The sequence below is a fragment of the Symphalangus syndactylus genome, chromosome 15 (genome assembly GCF_028878055.3).
Source record: "Symphalangus syndactylus isolate Jambi chromosome 15, NHGRI_mSymSyn1-v2.1_pri, whole genome shotgun sequence".
Taxonomy (NCBI): Eukaryota; Metazoa; Chordata; class Mammalia; order Primates; family Hylobatidae; genus Symphalangus; species Symphalangus syndactylus.
The window spans coordinates 19,298,958-19,319,287 of record NC_072437.2 but is presented as its reverse complement, the minus strand read 5'-3'; the positions used below and the strand labels follow the sequence as shown (position 1 = coordinate 19,319,287).

The following is a 20,330-nucleotide window of genomic DNA, read 5'->3' as shown; positions in this document are numbered from 1 at the left end:
CTAGGAAATACTTGTTGAATGAACCAGAGCAAAATCTAAGTAAGAGTCCAGTACCTCTTTATTTTAATCTTTACTATTACAGATTACTGCTTGTGCTATCATTGTTTCTATCCCAAACTTGGAACCATTCAAACAAAAATGCACTCTTAATACTTAGAGTCAGTTTCTTCCTTTGCTTTCTGTATCTTCAGGGATGTAGGCCAACTTGGTGCAACCTCAGAACAAATTCCTAAGGGTGAGAACTTGTCAGAAGTTTCAATCTTTCTCTCTCTCTCTCTCTCTCTCTCAGATCTAGACTGTTCTAGCAAATAAAAGGCATGTTTTTAGTTTGCCTTTCTAAACTCTGGATTCGCTTGAAGGTCTGTGTGTAATTTATTGTGTGTAATAAAGGCCACAGTACAGAATGATGATGATAATAGGTGCTATTCACAATATTTATAATAGAAACATGGAAACTAAAATTATCTCAGGGGACAAATTAGAAATTGCAATAATAAGTACTATTATAATAACGAGTCAGTGAGGGATTTATATAGGCTGATTATTAAAAAACATGTTACCAATGAATCTTTTAGAAGTATTTTAAAAGGCGCTTGGACAAATCACTGCTAAGTAAAAATTTCAGGAGACTGGCCTACCCCAAGTAATTTGTTCACAGAAAGCATGATGCAGGATTCCATGAGCTATAGTGGACCTTTCATTAAGGAAGCAGTGACATAAATCATGAGTGTGGAAAACAGGACTTTCCAAGCAGTTTAATGAAGGAGATGTTGATTTGACATGAAGCATCTCAGTAGGCAGGCAGTGTAACACCTCCATGTATGGAAAGAAGGGCCTCCCATGTGCCTAAGGATACATGTTGGAGCCTGCACTACAGACATGGGCATCTTGTGTAGCTCAGCATGTCACTGACTTTTGCAGCAGAACAGACCTCACTGCACGCTCATCAGCTGTGCCACTAATGGAGTAGTGCACCCCACTCCAACATGAGGCTTTTGGTGGTGCCAGATGGCACAGGGAACTCTTGAAAAGACACAAACTCAAGCCACATCAATAAATTTTTTGCTTGGGTTGGTTTTACAAATCCACATTGCTCTCATGGATCAGATAAAAAAAGATGGAAACTGAGCTCACCCTTAATGCTGACTATTTCTCACTTGGATGGTACCTCCAGTCAGCTCCTCTAGACTTACTCATTTGCCCCATCCTCAATGTTTTAATCATTCATTATATGCTTCCCAGTTATAAGTGTGTCAGCCTCATCTAGCCACATTTACTAGCTTTGCCCTTCCATCAAGTTGGACAGTAATCTCTTGCTATAATTTGAATATATCCCCCAAAAAGCATGTGTTGGAAACTTTATTCCTAATGCAACAATGTTGGGAGGTGTGTCCTAATGAGAAGTGATTAGCCATGAAGGCTGTGACCTCCTGAGTGAATTAATGCTGTTATCATAGGAGTGGGTTCCTTATACAAGAATGAGTTTGGCCCCCTTTTCATTCTCTCATTCTGTTACCTTCTGCCATGAATGATGCATCAGGAAGACCCTCACCAGATGCTCACCCCTTGATCTTGGACTTCCCAGCCTCCAGAAACATGAGCCAATAAATTTTTGTTTCTTATAAATTACCCAGTCTCAGGTATTCTATTATAGCAGCACAAAATGGACTAAGATACCTCTCATTGTCCTAGCTGTCCTGTAGAGCTCATCTAAGTACAGCTGAGTGCAGCTCACCAGAATTGTTCCTCAAGCACTCTCCACTCATTTTGTGTATCCTATATAGAGCTTACCTCTTAAGCACCATGTAGTATATTGTATGTATTTTTACTCGTCTTGTGCCCATGGCCTTCTGTTGCTTAATGTACCTATTTTACTCCATAACACTGAATAATATGCCATATGTAAAATATGGTATTTGTGTCTGCACAGATGAAATTTTATAGTTTAGTAAATCTATTAAAAGCTTGATTTTTTTTTTTTTTTTTTTTGAGACGAAGTTTTGCTGGTGTTGTCCAGGCTGGAGTGCAGTGGCACGATCTTGGCTCACTGCAAACTCCACCTTGTGGGTTCAAGCAATTCTCCTGCCTCAGCCTCCCGAGTAGCTAGGATTACAGGCATGCACCAACATACCTGGCTAATTTTGTATTTTTAGTAGAGATAGGGTTTCTCCATGTTGGTCAGGCTGGTCTCGAACTCCCGACCTAAGGTGATCCACCCGTCTCAGCCTCACAAAGTGCTGGGATTACAGGTGTGAGCCACTGTGCCTGGCCTAAAAGCTTGAATTTTATGCCCTTTGGTAACACATCTTAAATTTTTTTTCCTGACAGTTTCACATTGCAAAAGATATCACATATTTCATTTGACACTTGCATCCCTCCTATGTAGGGAAAATGAACTTGAAAGAAAATTCATTGAGCAGAATCTATAATGACATATGCAGTTTTCCACAACCCTGACTATTTGTAGGTGAATCTTCTGAAATTCTTCCCAGTCTCTATCTGCATTTTCTTTATTGACAAAATCTTCCAAACTTTTCTTAGAAATCATTACTTTTGCACTAATGTCTTATTTTTCAAATAGTGACTTTCCTTAGTTGGGATATCATAATTTCCATATTGCAGGGTACCTCAAATTTGAGTTATTTTTCTGATAGAGATTGTGTATGTTCCTGGAGACCAGTGGTCCTCAACCTTTTTGGCACCAGGGATTGATTTCCTGGAAGACAATTTTTCCACAGACAGGGGTGCTGGGGAGATGGATTAGATTCTCATAAGGAGGGCACAGAATAGATCCTTCACATGCACAGTTCACGATAGGGCTGGCACTCCTATGAGAATCAAATGCTGCCACTGATCTCACAGGAGGTGGAGCTTGGATGATAACATTTGCTTGCCCACCACTCACCTGCTGTACAGACCAGTTCCTAACTGGCCATAGACTGTCCGATTTTCAACAGTATTGTAGAGGCTTTCCTGATGTTTTTGTAGCATGAACTAGATGATAATAATAATAGCTACCTATTTTGGGGTACCTACTGTGTGCAAGATTCTTTCCATATGTAGACCCCACCTCTCTAAATGCTTCTGTTTGCTATGTGGAGAGTCAAATGTGAGCTCTGTCCCATATGGTGGGTAGATGAGTCAGGGTTCTCTAGAGGGACAGAACTAATAGGATAGATACAGATATACAAAGGGGAGTTTATTAAGTATTAACTTACACAATCACAAGGTCCCACAATAGGCCACCTGCAGGCTGAGGAGCAAGGAGACCCAGTCCGAGTTCCAAAACTGAAGAACTTGAAGTCCGATGTTCCAGGGCAGGAATCATCCAGCATGGGACAAAGATGTAGGCTGGGAGGCTAGGCCAGTCTCACCTTTTCATGTTTTTCTGCCTGCTTTATATTTGCTGACAGCTGATTAGATGGTGCCTACCCAGATTAAGAGTGGGTCTGCCTTCCCCAGCCCACTGACTCAAATGTTAATCTCCTTTGGCAACAAACACCCTCATAGACACACCCAGGATTAATACTTTATATCTTTCAATCCAATCAAGTTGACACTCAGTATTAACCATCACAGTGGGGAAGCCACCCTCTCTCCGGCTACAGTCTGCTGAAGGGCCTCAGGACTGGCTTGCATTCTGCAGCGTCAAATGTCTAACTGGCTCAATTCCTGTCAAACTGCTTCTTCTGGTTGTCTCCACTCTCTAGCAGCTTTCTCACTACCTTACTTTCCCAGTGGAGACTTGAGGAAGGTATAAGGAAATTAGAAATGTAAAAAAGGAAGGTGTCAACATCATACATCATCTAAAGTCCATAGGCTACCTTCCTATGTGCAGTTTCCTTCACTGGTCCTGGTCTAACCCCTTGCCAAGTCCCACTGCTTCTTAATGTCCCTCTCCTGGGAACGTTTGAATACTGCAGCCATTACACCTCTACCATGTCTTCTGTGAAGTCCTATTTAAGTCTCCCATCCAATATTCTATTGGTTATCTGTCTTTTTCTTAGTAAGAAAGAGAGGGGTGAGGCTATGGTGTTCCCTTATCTCCAATCTAAGACAATCAACTATCCTGAGTAACGTATCTTAAATTTTCCTTCCTGAAAATTTTACATCACAAAAGGTGTGAGATATCTCATTTGACAACTGCATCTTTTTTTTTTTTTTTTTTTTTTACTAGTTATCCTGCAACTAATAAAAGAAAGAAACATGGAGAAAATGGAGCAGATATTCAAAGTAACTGTATTTGACTTTGGTTAGCAATGATACAGACTTGGCAGGCATAAAACTGACTGTGCCATTCTGACACCCTCACTCTTTCAGCAGGTCTGGTTTACTCCTGATGTTCACTTCTGGTGAGTTAATATATTATAGCAGTTTAGAATTAATTGCACCGTGTTGTATAAATTAATTCTCATTTAACTCTTTTTCTTAATCTTACTAGCCTTTGGCTTCATAATTCTATTAAAATGGGGCAGTATATAGAAACATACACAAGCTGTATCAGAAAAATAGCCTAACTAGTTTAATTTGTTTTCTTAAAATTAGCTGGTTTTTGCATTATAGCATCATTCAAAATGGGATGGTCTATAGAAACATATACAAGCTCTATTAGAAAATAGCTGGGCTTAAAGACATTTTATGATATAGAAGCGATTTTCACCCGATTTACTATTTTTCCCCTGAAATCAAATATCAATATAATTAGTCTGCAATTGGGGGAATCAACCTTCTTCATTTTAAATATGAGCATGGTGATGTATTGCTGTAGTCCCAGCTACTCAGGAAGCTGAGGTGGGAGGATTGACAACCCAGGAGGGCTCACAGTTGCCATGCATTCTTAATTTTTTTTAAAAAAGTTTTTTTTTGAAGTATAGTGTATATATAGAAAAGTGTCCAGGCTTTAAGAGCCTAGTTTGATGACTTTTCATAAAGTGGATACATCCATGTGCCTACAACTTCTGTAAAAAAGCAGAATGTTGGCAACCAGACCCCTCCTCATACTCCCTTTTATTTTATTTTTAGTTACTATTTTTTTTTTTTTTGTAGAGACGAGGTCCCACTATGTTGCCTAGGCTGGTCTTGAACTCCTGGGCTCAAGTGATTCTCCCATCTTGGCCTCACAAAGTGTTGGAATTATAGGAGTGAACCACCATGCCCCACCTCATACTCCCTTTTAGTTACTATTCTCCCAAGGTAACCCCAATCCTGATTTCTAATGCCACAGGTAACTTTGCTTGTCTTTGCAATTGATTAGTACATCTACTTTTGTGTGTACATCTACTTTTGTTTTTGAGATCATCAACATAGTTGAATGTAGCATGTTTTCATTGTTGTATTCTACTGTATGAATATACAACAATCTTATAATTTATTCTAATGTTGATGGACGTGTCATTTATTGCACATGTATATACATTCCCAGAGGTGGAATTGCTAGATCCTAGAGCTATACATGGTAATATACTATCTAAGAGTTTTCGAAAGAAGCTGTATTATAGACTCCCACCAACATTACATGATAGTTCCAGTTACTCAATGTTCTTGTCAACATTTGGTATTCTCAGTCTTTTGGAATTTTACTCATTCTAACAAGTGTGGAGTGGCATCTCATTGAAATTTTAATTTTCATTTTCCTGATGACTAAAGAGGTTGAACACCTTTTCAGGTTTCTTGGTGATTTGGATACCCTCTTTTGTGAGGTATCTACTTAAGCCTTTGGTCCAACTTTCTACTACTTATTTTTTTCCCTTTTTATTGATACTTTAAATAGGCAGGATTTAAGTCCTTTGGCAGTTATATGTATTGAAAATATCTTTTCCTACTTATATTTTTAAATTTACTTCATGTTGAATTTTCATATACAGAAGTATCTAATTTTAATATAGTTAAGTATGAATATTTTTCTTTACAGTTAGTGGTTTTAGCACCTATTTAAGAAATCTGGTCTACTTCAACATCATATATATATTTTCTTATGATGTCTTCTAGAACTTTAAATTTTACCTCTCACATTTGGATCTACAATCTAACAGGAATTGATTTTTACTTATACTGTGAGACAGGGGTCAAAATTAATGTTTTCTTCCATTTGATCCAGTATATAGCATCATTTGCTTGCCTGATAACAGAAGATAGATAGTAACAATAATGAAAACAGAGAATGTATAGAATGATGCTCAGGAAATATAACACAACAAAAACAAACAGAGCTAAAATAAAACCCAACAGAGAGCAAAGATTGGGTGATTGGCTATGTCTGGAGGCAATTTTGGGGTATGCATATTAACACTCCCTCCAAAACTAATTTCCCATATGGCTGAGAAAGGAACCCATCACCTCCTTTTGAAAAATAACATGACTGTTTACTCATCACATTTGGTACCCCTGTGAGCATGACACTACACAAGTATTCAGATTTCATCACCATACACAGTCCCATTTCTTCTCTACAATGTGCTCTTTTACATTATATATTTTATGTCAACCTGAGATTAATATTCTATTTCCAAGCTTTATGCAGAATCAAACAATTTTTCATTGTTTGCACTCTTTTGTGGGAGATAAAGAAAAAAACCCAACTCTTGTTTTGTACAAAAATAGCACTAAAAATTTTAAATTCTGTTTTGCTTATTAGTTCAAGACAATGTATCCACTTTTCTTTTTTATTGGATTTGGAATTGTTATTGTGTAATACATTTAAATTCCCCAGTGTTTTATTAGAACAGCCTATTAAATTATGTGTTTGGAAGAGATGCATTCATCTTTTTGCATATGAATGTTATGTAAAACTGCCATGATGCATTTCAGTTGCTTACCACAGTGTGACTTGCAGAGGTACAGTACATCTAGGAGCATTTAGAAACTAGTTATAGGTTGGTAGATCAATTCAGAGAACAAAACAGTTGATAACTTGTTGCTTTTTATTGAGGATAATAAATATAAATGTATGTTTCTAAAGCATTAAAGACCTATATCTTCATAGCTACTATATATCAAGGGGCTGCAGGAAGCTTACATAGAATTTGAAATGACAAATGACAAATTACATAGAATTTGAAATGACAGATGGCTGTGCATAGAATTTGAAATGAGAAATATTGGCTGTTTTTGGGGGTTGTCCCTCAGGAAGGGAGGCCGAGAGGTGGGTGCGTGGTGCTTCATCATAGAGTGAGAGGAGTTTGGGAAGCCCCAGTGTGTAGTTATGGCATTTTAGCCCTGCTTTAAGTTAAGCTGAGCTAAACATGATACAATAAAATGATCTGCAGCCTTTCTCATCAAGGCAATTCTTCAGTGATCTCAGGAAACTGGCTCACCTGGACAGAATCTGAGCATAAATTACTATAACAGAAAGGCCAAAAAAAGAAGCTTGCAAAGGAGCAGGGGAAGTAAGAAAGAGGGAGACACTCATTTCTCAACAGAATAGAGGAGCCATATCTCTGGTGAGTGGCATATATTCAATTTAATAATATTTGTCTGCTGGAGCAGACATCAACATAGAGTGTAAAATTTGGTGTGACATCGATCTTGGACTTTTTATATATATATATATATATGCTTGGACTTTTTATATATATATATGCTTTATATATATATATATATGCTTTATATATATATATATGCTTTATATATATATATATATATATATATATATATATATATCAACTCCACCCTTCACCACAAACACCTTCCAAACTAAACCCAAACCCAAAGTTGATTCTATTCAGGAAGTCTTCTCTAAAATCTGCGGCCTCTAGTTTGATCTGGCCAAAGAAATATTCAACTGTTTGATTCTTTTAAAGTTCTATTGTGTCTGAAGTTTCTTTTACCTTCTTAAAATTCTTATATTGATCACACTTCTCTTTGCATCTGTGTCTCTTTCCACAGTTGACGTTCCAATTTATTAAAAAACACGAAAAAGCAAAAAACAAACCACCACTAGCAACAGCCCCCACAAAAATGCCCCCAAACCCTGAGGTCTGTATATTTCCCAAATGTGCCTTGGCTTTTCTTTTTGCTTAATTTAAATTTATCCTATGTCTCAACATGATGTACAACTCTACGTGTGTGTGGCTACTTTTATACAGAATTGTCATCTGGCAGATTTTTTTTTTCACATTGTTAAGTTTTGGAATTGCTTTTTCAACTGCTTCTCTGCTCTGTAGTCTCTTGAAGTCCTGAATTCTTCTGCTGGCATTTCACATGTAGTGATGTTTGTTGTCTCTGAAGTATTATGTCTGGAGTGAGCATCCCTTCAAAAATATATATAAATATATTTTTTAAGGTCCATGCCTAATAAAACTTCAGCTGTCTATCTGCTGAGGGAAGCAAGGAACTGCAGCTCTTGCACAGGAATAAAGCACTAGAAATATCATTACTCAGGAATACATGAGCTACAGGTGCAGAATATACCAAAATAATTTCTATTACCTGCATTCAAAATGTGGTTATGCTGACAAAGCCTTTAGACAATGTGTATATGGCAATGAATCTCTCTTCCTGAGAACCAGAGAGAAAGATCAGGAACCTTGGGGCTGTATGCACATCTAAATTCATAAAGATATTTTGGAATTACGTTAACTCTGCTTGTGAGTTTCACTGGAGAACCACTGCATCAACCTCCAAAAGGAATGTATTAATATTTAGTCATAATAATAAATCTAACAAGGAAGCAATCATGTAATTGAACAATAACAGCAGCGTGTTTCCCAGAGAAGATTCAAATCAGACAAGAACAGAGCTTCTGTCATTTTCTCTATGCTCTTCTCTAAAGAAAAAAGGATGATAATGTTGGATTGTTTCTTTCTTGTTTTTTGTGTTTTTTTTTGAGACGGAATCTCACTCTGTTCCCCAGGCTGGAGTGCAGTGGCATGATCTCGGCTCACTGCAAGCTCTGCCTACCGGGTTCATACCATTCTCCTGCCTCAGCTTCCCGAGTAGCTGGGACTACAGACGCCCGCCACCACGCCTGGCTAATTTTTTGTATTTTTAGTAGAGACAGGGTTTCACCTTGTTAGCCAGGATGGTCTCGATCTCCTGACCTTGTGATCCACCCGCCTCGGCCTCCCAAAGTGCTGGGAGTACAGTATTGTTTCTTTCTTTAAGTTCTTTGATATTGAGGTCAAGACTGTGCTTCCACATTGGTTGACCCTCCTATCTGTTAACAATATAAGATCTGGCTGTATCCAAAACACATGCCATTTCCAAAGCGGATTTCATATTGTCTCTTCAGGACCAACTAGGTGGCAGGAAGCTAGGTCCCTCATGATGTCTTGGAACATTCAAAGTCCTGTTTCTCAGTGAGTGGAAGATAATTAGTGAAACAACAACCACAAAAGGCTGCTGACCTTTGTTTTCCCTTTGCAAGCTAACTTCTCAAGCTCTGGGGATGCCTCGGTGATCTCTAGTGTGGAATTAGTGGAGGCTGGCCGTTGCTTGCCTCTACACAGCCTGCTGGTCATTAGCGAGCGGGAGTTCTGATATTCCTCTCATCTTGGATGGGAAAAAATTTATGAAAATGCTAAGTCCTGAGGATTAAAAGAGGAAATGAGGACTAAATATACAAAATAGTCCAGAAGGCGGCAGGTGGAACAGAGCAATAATATATGATGTTAGTCATCAGTCATTAGTGCCACGAGGATCCTAGGTGATGGCTGGGAAATGGCTTTTGCAGGCTGAGATGGTGGTAGCGCTTCACCCTCTAAGGCAAGTGCCTATGATTCAATGGGTGAACTCACTGCCACCCCAGCAGTGTGGGGTTGGGGTTGGCTTGGAGAGAAGGGAGATGTCATCTTGCCCAAGGAGCCCTGTCCCTTGTGAAAGTCTGGAACAACACACAAAACACCAGGAGGAACTGTTTTGGAGGGCTATCTTGAATGCAAGCAGCGGCCTCCATTTGGATCTCACTGATTCTTCTAGGATATCACAAAGCACTTTCTTACCCCAAATCCTTCAGTGCCACCCTGTCACCAAATACAAAGAAGAAGCTCTGCTTCCCACCGTGCAGAGGGGACACAGGGATTGCATGGTCTCCATGGCTGCCTCTTTGGCCCAGGGAAAGGGCCCAATCAGACAGCACCCCAGATCTTAAGAGAAGAACTTCCAATCAAAACAACAGGGCACCCCCGTGTGCTGGAAGGTCCAACTCTCTCCAGTTCCAAGAGTGTTAAGCATCTGGCTAAGGCTTTGCTAAATTTCCCATAAGAGTTGCATTGTTTTCTTCTGGCTGTTAGACCTAGGAAGTTTTCTGGGTGTGGACCTAGGGATTTTGCAAGTTTCAAAGCTTCCAGGGCATTAAAAACCATCATTCCCAAGCAGTTACAAGAAAACCTTTTGTCCCCACTGCTTGATATCAAAAAAGAAGGATCACTCTTCTTTTCCCCTAAGGAGGGGAATGGGAACACTCTGCTGACCATCTCCTTCTGCCTCAGGCGCTTTCATGGAGACGGTCGAGGGCTCTGGGGCCTGTCCCACCTTGTATTCTAGTCAGTAGAGTCATCGGCCTGGAAAAGGAGACCTCTGTTAAGGTAACTGGTGATTCCATGTAAAAGCTTTGACTAAACCACAGGAGCTGGAACCACTTTCTCAGTAAAGCATGCCAGGAAGCACAAATAAAGTCATGTGCTGCATAAGGACATTTTGGTCAATGAGGGACTGCATAAATGATGGTGGTCCCACAAAATTATAATATCATCTTTTTACTGTCCATTTTCTATGTTTAGATAAATATTACCATTGCGTTACAACTGCTCACAGTATTTCAGCAGGAACAGGGCCCTTCGGGAGGGGCTTCTGCTTCCCTCTCCAGTTCTAGGTCTTATTGTTCTTCCCCTTGAAGTTGACCCTACAACCTTATTAAATCTTCTGCAGTTACCAAAAGTGATAATGTGCTTGGCCTTTGTTTAAACTGTGCTCTCTACCTTGAGCATCCTTCTTCCCTCTGGTCAAGTGCCCCATTTTTCTGGTCCGTTGGGAACAAGCTCAGGTGTCATTACTGAGTTCAGGTAGATGCCCCTCTTATGTGTCCCCAGAGCATGCTGCACTTATCCCAATCACAGCAGTTCTCATGCTGTTATGATTTCCTTCCTATTCCATTAGCATATGAGGAACCAAGGGCCATGTGTCATTCATTCTAGTACATGTTACTTAGTGGAGTTGCATAAATACTTATGGAATGAATAAATTGACTAAGAGGTGAGCTGGACTCACCTTGTGGATGATCCTGAAAGATAGATTGGCAGTCTCTTTCCTTTTTTGGGGGGTGTGCAACTGGAAACTGCTTATTGTGTTTTTGAGGTGGGAGATAATTCTATTGGGACTGTCCTTTGGCATGATAGCTCTAGAATGAGTGCTAAGGTTGAATGGGATGGAAGAGAGAGCCAGTTAGTAAGCCATTGCAGGGTGCAGGTGAGATAGAATAAACTGAAGTTAAATAGGAGTAATGCAGGAACATTCAAAATAGGGTCAGTAAGAAGTGATCACAAATAACATAAGGGAGAGGGAGGAATCAAGGGTGATATGGAGGTTTCCAGCGTCTACTGAAGTGAGTGAATGAGGATGTCTCTTTCCCACTAGAGGAAGATAGGTATGGGGGTGGCCACAGCTGCCCAGTTACATGGATAGGAACCCCTTGACTTACTCACCATTTATTAGAAGATGGCTAATGATGACTCCATCACTGTAACTGCAATCTATTCTGGGTGAACAGTGCCCATACTGTAAATGTTTTAAAATATTCTGAATATTGCCCCTGGTCCCAAGGGATGAAGGCATTGTGGAGGAGTTTTCCCTTAAACATAGTTGAAATAGGAGAAAGAAAAAAAAGAGGAAAAATCAGAAGTTATGTCTTACAAGGGTGTTGATGTGGATTGGTTTACCAGGGTTGCTGCAACGAAGCAGCATGGCCTGAGTGGCTTGAACAACAGAGGTTTATTTTCTCACAGTTCTGGAGGCTGGAATCTGAGATCAAGCTGTCAGCAGGTTTGCCTCCTCCTCAGGCCTCTCTCTGGGCATGTAGGTGGCTGTCATCTCCCTGCATCCTCACAGGGTCTTTCCTGTGTGGGTGTCTGTGTCCTCATCTCTTCTAAGGACACAAGTTTTTTTGGATTGGGATCCACCCTAATTACTTCACTTAACTTTAATCACCTCTTTAAAGACCTACCTCCAAATAGGGTCACATTGTGAGATACTGGGAGGTTACGACTTCAATATATGCATTTTGGTGTCAGGAGGTGCACAATTCAGCCCACAACATGAGGCATGAGCAAAAATATAAATTTAAACAATGTTGGCAAAAACAGATTCAAAAGCAAAATGCAACGCCAAAGCATGAGGAAAGGGAAGAAGTTTTGGATAGTAGGCATGGACGAGGTAGTCCTGGGGGAGAGAAGAGTCTGGGGCACCATGCCGAGGGGTTTGGCAGAGCCTAAGTGGTTTCTCTCATTGTAGAGGGTCAGGAACAATTTGAACACAGAACAACTGAAGAGCCAGGCTTGATGGCTCTGTTAAGGAAAAGACACTTTTAGGACGTGCAGTTGGATCTTCTCAAGAAGCTGTTGGAGGTCAGGGTCTGAGTTGAGAAAGGAGGTTGGTCCTGTAAGTCATCAACACTCAGTTGCTTCTGGATCCCATCCTCACCCCCTGCACTGTGGGGTCCTTTTCAGGGAACGGGCCACTTCCAGACACTCCCTGGGCTGCCATCAGCTGCCATGAACACTCTGCTTAATGGAGGCTTCATGGCCTGTGAATTAGCATCACCCTGAAATAACAAGCAGGGGCTTCCTGTGAGTCAGCCATAGCCCGTTCAGAGATGCTGCCTAAAGGGTCTAAATCCAAAGGCATTAATTAATTTGTTCCCAGGGTTCACAGCATTGGGAGCTCAAGCCCTTCCATTTCCCCTCATTGATGCTGGCTGGGTAATGTTATGTGGGTTCCATTTTTAATGTAGCAACGCCTTGACAAGCATCCAGACACCACCCCCAACTTTGTTTTCTTGAGCAGAAGAGAGAAAACGAGATGAAGGCATTGATGCATCAGCCCTGCAGAAAAATGGCAAAGGTTACAATATGTTATATTTAGATCCACAATTTGCCTACGGAAGATAATTGGGAAATTAAGTTGCCTGGTTGGGAAATCAGCCGTCCTTTTGTTTTTGTCTGGTTGTGTAGTCTCATAAATGTTCAGGGCTTCAATACCTTCAGGCACTTATAATTAATTTTTTAAAAATTGGAAGATTCAATGTATAAACTGCCTGATTTAATGAGATAAGTCAAAAAGAGAAAAAAGAAGGGAGTTTCTTGCAGTAATTGGTTGCTACATTTTTCCACATTGCCTTTCTAATTCATTCCTTTGAAAAGAGTTCGTTTTTCAGATTATATAAGTACCCATGGCAATAAGTGCTATTTATAATAAAGAGACATAATGAGTCTCAGCTGCACCCAGGGAGGTTGTAGCAGGTCAGGAGCCTCTCTGTCTGCTCCATTGCTGCTGGGAGAGAGGGTCTTGTTGCAAGGGCTGGGTGGGAAACAGGAGTTCCCCACACTGTCCGTGAAATTGTGGAGTGATGAACTAGGGAGGGAAGTCTTAACTGGAATTTTTCAATATTAGATTTTCCAGAGACTTCATTCAGCCCACTCTTCAGTAGGGAAATAAATCCTTTATGTAGAAAAAAAATCAAATCATTTCCTTTTGAATAAGGTAATCTCTGAATCTGAGGAACCCCGAGATAAGATGATGTATTAGCCTGCTCAGGCTGTCATAACAATATACCGCAGACTGGGTGGCTTCAACGTCTGAGATTTATTTCCTTGCAGTTCCGGAGGCCGGGAGTTCTAGAATACATCAAGGCATCCACAGGGTTGGTGTCTTCTGAGTCCTCTCTCCCGGGCGTGCAGGTGGCTGTCATCTCCCTGTGTCCTCACATGGTCTTCACCCTGTGTATGTGTGTCTTACTCTCTGCTTAAAAGGACATCAGTCATATTGGGTTAGGGTAGAGCCTCATTTTACCTTCACTACCGTTTTAAACACCCTGTCTCCAAACACAGTCACATTCTGAGGTACTGGTGCTGCATATAAATTTTGGGGGACACATATCAGCTCATAACAGATGTGTATCTTATTTTTGAAAATAAAATTACAGAGGTCTTTCCTCCTCTTATTCCATTTTCCTCTTTCACCATTCCTGCCTTTTCTGTATTAGCTGAGACAATAATTCAAATTGTCAGAGCATGCTCTCTCTCTCTCTCTCTCTCTAATACACACACCTCCACACACTTTGTCTTTCCTACCCCTAAATTATTTTCTTGTTTTTGAAAGCAAAAATGCATTTTTCCTTCATAGGCACCTTCTTACCCAGTCCTCAATGGGTGCTGTGATCAAAGGAGGCCACCACAGCTCTATTAGCTCATGCCTGAATAAAGCCAAATCTCACATCTTCCATGAGTAACCTGTGTTGCTCCCTTCCGGAGGCTGTTTCACAGAGGAGAGACCCAAGGTGAGGCTGGCTGTTGGCCTCCATCAGTGACAGTGATGACTGGGTCACAGGTTGCCGAAGGAGTCAAGGGACTCATTCAATACTGGATGCTTCTGTTCCTCTTTCCTCTGGGGCTGGGCTAATTAAGGAAAAATGTTTCCTGGCTGTTCAGGTTTCCTCCATGCTAGGTCAGGCCTATTCTTGCAGATACATACAGTTATGACTTCATTATGCCTGTTGGTATGGAAATAGAGATAAGATCAGGTGCCCAGTAGTCTGAAAAATGTTGACATGCATTTTTGAGCCTGTCCACAGGTTGTCGTTAAAGCATAAACATACATGTCAGACTTCCCTGGGAGGACATTTGGAGTGAGAAAAAAGAGAACCTAGGAAAGATTCCTGGGAAACATCAGCATTTCCAATTCAGCTGCATGCTCGCAGATGCGAAAAAGTCAGGGAAGTGGAAGCCAGGAAGGTGAGAGGAAACCAGGGATGGGAGGAGCTGTGGAGATCAAGGGTGGAGCAGGAGTTTCACTGGGGAGGGGCAGCAATCTGCAGCGGCCAGGGCTGTGGATACATGAAGCATATGATTCCTGACTAAGTGAGGATTTCTGGAGTGCGTCATCTAATTTTCTCTGAACTCATTTTGCAAGAATTTCCTAGGGATTCCACTGGGGCGGGGGAGGTTCCCCTTGATGCTTTCATGTAGTAGTTGGCTCAGGGGGAATGGTGGAGGTAGGAGGCATATAGCTCCTCTTCAAGCGCCACTTCAAATCCACTAGGTGTTATCTCTCATTTTGGTTACTGAGCTACATGTTGTGCCCCCATTCCAGCACCTTCCAGCAGGTGTAACTGACAATACTCACCCCAGGCTCACACACATAGCCTTTGCTTTGTGCTGCCGTCTTCTCCGTTGGCATGGCATGGAGCATGGCCATTAGCACCTGCTCAGTGCTCATGAGTGCACCAGACTTATTTCCCTGTGGGCAGCTTGTGACCAGAGTAGGTCAGAAGCTAATGGAGAAATGCTTCCTCCTTTCCTCCTCTGGGAAAAAGGTCTGCAGAATTGAGCAACTGGTTGCCTGTGGTGATGGCCAACTCTCTGAACATATCATTAGAGTGTTAGGGTGACTCTCTTCTCCTCTGCTTTGCTTTCTCTCACCCTTGCTCCATGGACCACCCTCCCTACTGAAGTACTTGCAACTCAACTTTGGGGGAAACTGTGGATAAGAGAATTAGTCTGAGAAGAGTTGGATTACTTAAAAGTCAAAGAGGAATACTACCCCATTGCTGGTGATAAGAGGAGTGGTGATAATCCTTGGTATGCAACAGCTTCCTGTTACTATGACTCTTGCCTGTGGTAGAGTGATGTGTGGCACAGGTGGAAGGTAATGTATTAACTTAGGTCAGCAGCTGGCAAGCCATAGTCCGTTGCCTATTTTTGTATGGCCTGTGAGTATAAAATGGCTTTTACATTTTTAAAGGATTGGAACACACACACACACACACACACACACACACAATATGCAACAGAGACTGTGTGTAGCCTACAAAGCCTAAAATACTTGCTGTCTTCCATTTACTGACGAAGTTTGCTGAACTCTGGTGTAAGCGATAGGGTACCACGTGAACGATGAGAACATGAAGAATGGCCATGGCAGCTGACAGCTAACAGCTAGACAGTACTAGTGAACATGAGTAACACTCAGAATATAAGCAATAATTAGACAAGGCCACTGTGTCACCACCATGGAACAAGACAGACAAGACCACTTCATGACTGTGAGTGAAACAAGATAGAGACAAGGACACCCTGCAACTCCCCCTCCAAATAACTAAACATGCCACTCTTCTAACAAGAAGAAGAGACTATCACTTCGTACTGATTGCAACTCTATCTGTGATTCAATCCTCCTGCCTCCTAATTAAAAATTACCAAGGAATCAAATCACTGAATTGTTCATACACCCTAACAGCATTCAGTCTAGAACTGTCTTTGTTTCCTTCAACTCTCCTTCCAATCACTTGGCACAAGGTCAAATTCTACATAATTCCCAGTTTCCAAGATATCCCACAGCCCTACAGAAATAAAGACCACCCAACTGAGAACAAGGATGGTGATTTATTCAGAGCTTGCTGTAGCAAAAGAGTTGGCCACCATCACTGGTGTTGGACAGAGACTCAAAGGCAGGCAGGGGGGTGGGAGAGCTTTACAGTGGGCAAAAAGGACGTCTTCAGGTGTGCCCCGATTGGAGGCTGTTGGCCTAGAGAAGCTGGAGGTGGCCAAGTAGGAGCAGGGCAGGCTATGTGATTTGTTGGGGGCATATTTGACCTTCTCTGGTTTGTCCTGAATTGGAAGTGGGGACAAAAATCAAGAAACATGTCAGCTATTAATCATGTGCTGGTCATTTTGGGCTGATTTCTACAGAGGTTGTGGCTCAGAGTCTTATTGCCACCTCTGGTCCAGCCACTGGCCATGGGTGTGTTCAGTTTTCAGTTCTCTGGAGTGCCTTCTTTTCTCTGTAGTAAGCTCAATGAACTTGGAAGCAGATTCTCCCCCACAGCCTCTAGGGAAGAGCCCAGCTCTGCCAACGCTGATTTGGGCCTGTGAGACCCTAAGCTGAGAACACAGTGAAGGCCCTCCAAACTTCTGATCTACAGAGTTAGAAATAAGTGAGCAGTCTTTCAAGCTGCTGAGTTTATGCTAATTTGTTTGACCACAGGTGATTCCTGATGGTCATTGGTTACTGGACTTGGAAAACTGTATGAGTGCAAGCATAATTGTTAGGATCACAGTGTATGTTGGGTTTTGTTAACTGCGTTGACAGCCTTAAAGAGAATGGTACCCTCAGATCAGCCAACTGTCAACTCAAGGTGTGCTGTGAAAGCTGGAGGCCTCTAGGAAGAGTTTAAAGAACCATGACCTCCTTTAGCCAGAGGAAGACTGGATATCTACAAAGACCTCACTTGAGGCTGATCCTTCCTCACAAGATGGTGTTCATCCTCCTGAGGGTCTTCGCTGTGACCCCTTACCATCTCCAGACCAATGACCAGGATCAGGCCTCATAGCCCTGCCTGCCCTGAAAACATAGGGATAGAACAGATCCCAGTGATTATTTAGCTGAATGTTCTGCATCCTCTATGTCTGCATCAGTTACTACCTCAAAACAGCTGGCATTTTGCCTTTTTTCCCCACTAATTTAAAGTGTATTCTGAGACCAGGGGTCAGCAAACTCTTTCTTTAAGGGTCAGATTGTAAATATTTTCATTTTTGCAAACCATTTGGTCTTTATTGTTACTCCTCCACTTTGCCACTAGTAGACATAGATAATACATAAGCAAATGGGCATGCTTTTGTTCCAATATAGCTTGATTTACAAAAACAGAAACTGGCCAGATTTGGCCCACAGGCTATAGTGTTCCAGCTTCAGTCTTAGAAAATCATTTGATCTCTCTGGGTTTCATTTGTACACCTGTAAAATTAGAGTATTGTTCTAAGACAGTGCCTCTCACACTCCAGCAGGCATTAGAATCATGTGGAGAGCTACTGAAAGCACAGATGCTTGCACCTTACTCCCAGTGATTCCAATTGAATAGGTCTGGAGTGGGATCTGCATTTTTAACATGCTCCCATGTAAAACTAGTGCTGCTGGTCCAGGGACCATGCTTTGAGTAGCAGAAGTCTTGGGCAATACTTCTCATCCCTGGCTTCAGAGGATACTCATGCTAAGAACTTTTAAAAAGATACTGATCCCTCTGTTCCACCTAAGATCAATTAAATTACAAGCAGAATCCAGGCTTCTGAGCATTTAAAAACTTCCCCCAAGGGATTCTCATGTACAGTCAGGGTTCAGATCCACTGGTGGCGGTGAGCTCCACAGCCCTGCCCTCCAAGTGTGATTCTTGATGAGTGGCCTTGGCATCAGCACAACGTGGGAACTTCCCAGTAACGCACAGTCTTGGGCTCCACCTTGACCTACTGAATCAGAATCCACATTATAACAAGATCCCTTGGTGATTCATGAACACATTAAAGTTGGAGAAATGGGGTTCTTAAAGAAGGAATGGATGAATATTTTCACGGGTTCCTCTTCTACTACTACACACCAGGCACTGGGTGGGCTATACTTAACTCACTTAAACTTGCCTGTGTAGGTTTTCTACTGTTGTCCTGACAGATTAACATAAACTTAGTAACTTAAAGCAACACTCATTTATTTTCTCACTGTTCTGTGGATTGGCAGTCTGGGCAGGCTCAAGTGGGTTCTCTGCTCAGGGTCTCACAGGCCCAGAACAGGGTATTGCTGTGCTAGGCTCTTAACTCAGGCTTGGGGAAGGAATCCACTTCTAAGCTCAATTACGTTGTTGGCAGAATCAAGCTTCTTGCAGTTGTAGGACTGAGGTTGCTGTTTTCTTGTGAGCTGTTGGCCAGGGGTTGCCTTCTGCTTCTAGATGTCTCTTTGAGTTCCTTTTAACTTTTACATTATCTTCAAAGATAGCAACCATTTATCATATCCTCCTCATGCTTCCAATCTCTCTGAATCCTCCTTCCACTACTAGCTGGTGAAAACTTGCTTTTAAAGAGCTTGTGTGATTATATTAAACTCACCTCCATAATCACCAATTTTACTAATTCAAGGTTGATGGATTAGTAACCTTAATAACATCTGCAAAATTCCTTGTTCCATAGATGTGTTATCTCATATATTCCCAGTCACTGGCATTAGGACTGAAGGTCTTGGGGGAAATTTAAGAATTCTGTCTACCTCAATGTACCATGCCACTTACACATTAGTCTTAGTGTCAGATTTTGAATCTAGGTGTGTCTGATCCTAAGGCTTATATTAACATTATTTTACCAATTTGTCTCTCTGTGGTAAGAACAAAGGTGTTCTTTGTTCAGAGAAATTTATAGTTATCAAAGAGCTTTCACATTTATTATATTGTTTGGTCTCGTACAAGACCTTTATTAGGTATTATTATTCTTTTTATGGGGGATTGAGAATGTTTAATTATTTGTTCAAGGGCCTATAAGCAGAATATAGAAAATTCGGGACTGAAGAACGGGTCTTCTAAATTTCATACTTTTCCCTTTATATTACCACAAGTTTATAATTTCTTGTTTAGATCATTCTTGTTGTCGAATTAGGAAACAAATTTACCAGAATACAATAAAAGAAACTAGCAGAGTAGTTATAGATAGGATGCAAATGTCTGAATCCTGCAGTGGGCCCTGTACAGAAAAATAGGCCCACCTGTTATGCTAATCGAAGGAAAAATTCTGCTGAAATTCAGAGAAGTACTCCATTCAGGTCTTAAAAATTATTGTTCGTAAAGAAGACAGTCATTCAATTTTAAAATGTAATTTAGAAAACAGCCAATTCATAAAACAAATACTTTTTACTGAATTACAAGTCAATCATGAAATTAGTTTGGAGAAATGACAGGAAATATTGGCAAATCATTGTGGATGCAGCTCACATTTGTGATAAGAAAGTTAGCCTGCTCCCGTGGATGAAACTTAAGGGGAATCATAAAACTATTCTCCTTCTAGTGACTATCTTTCAGTTCATTCTCTTTTTGTTTCAAAAGCAAAGAAACCAATGTGACCTGAATGAACTATAATTACAAAGCTAAGATTCTTTCAGAGGGCAGGATGATGTCTACTGGTTGGGGTTTTCTTGGCACGGCCAACTAGGATTCTGGTATATAGGGCATGTCTCACGTGAGTCCCCTAATAATTTAATCATTTTTTCTTCTCCATATGGTGCAAAAGTCATATGTAGTGAGAAAATATCCTTACATTGCCAGTTTAGAAGTTATTTTATGCTTAAAAAACGGCCCAGTCAGTTGTTCAAATAAA

The 20,330-nt window shown here is 41.1% G+C and overlaps 1 long non-coding RNA gene across 2 annotated transcripts in view; it reads left to right on the top strand.

Annotated features, from left to right (window-relative positions):
- LOC134732633 (uncharacterized) overlaps positions 1-20,330 on the top strand; it is a 233,790-nt gene that overhangs the window by 173,100 nt on the left and 40,360 nt on the right. The gene's annotated exons all lie outside the window — the stretch shown is intronic.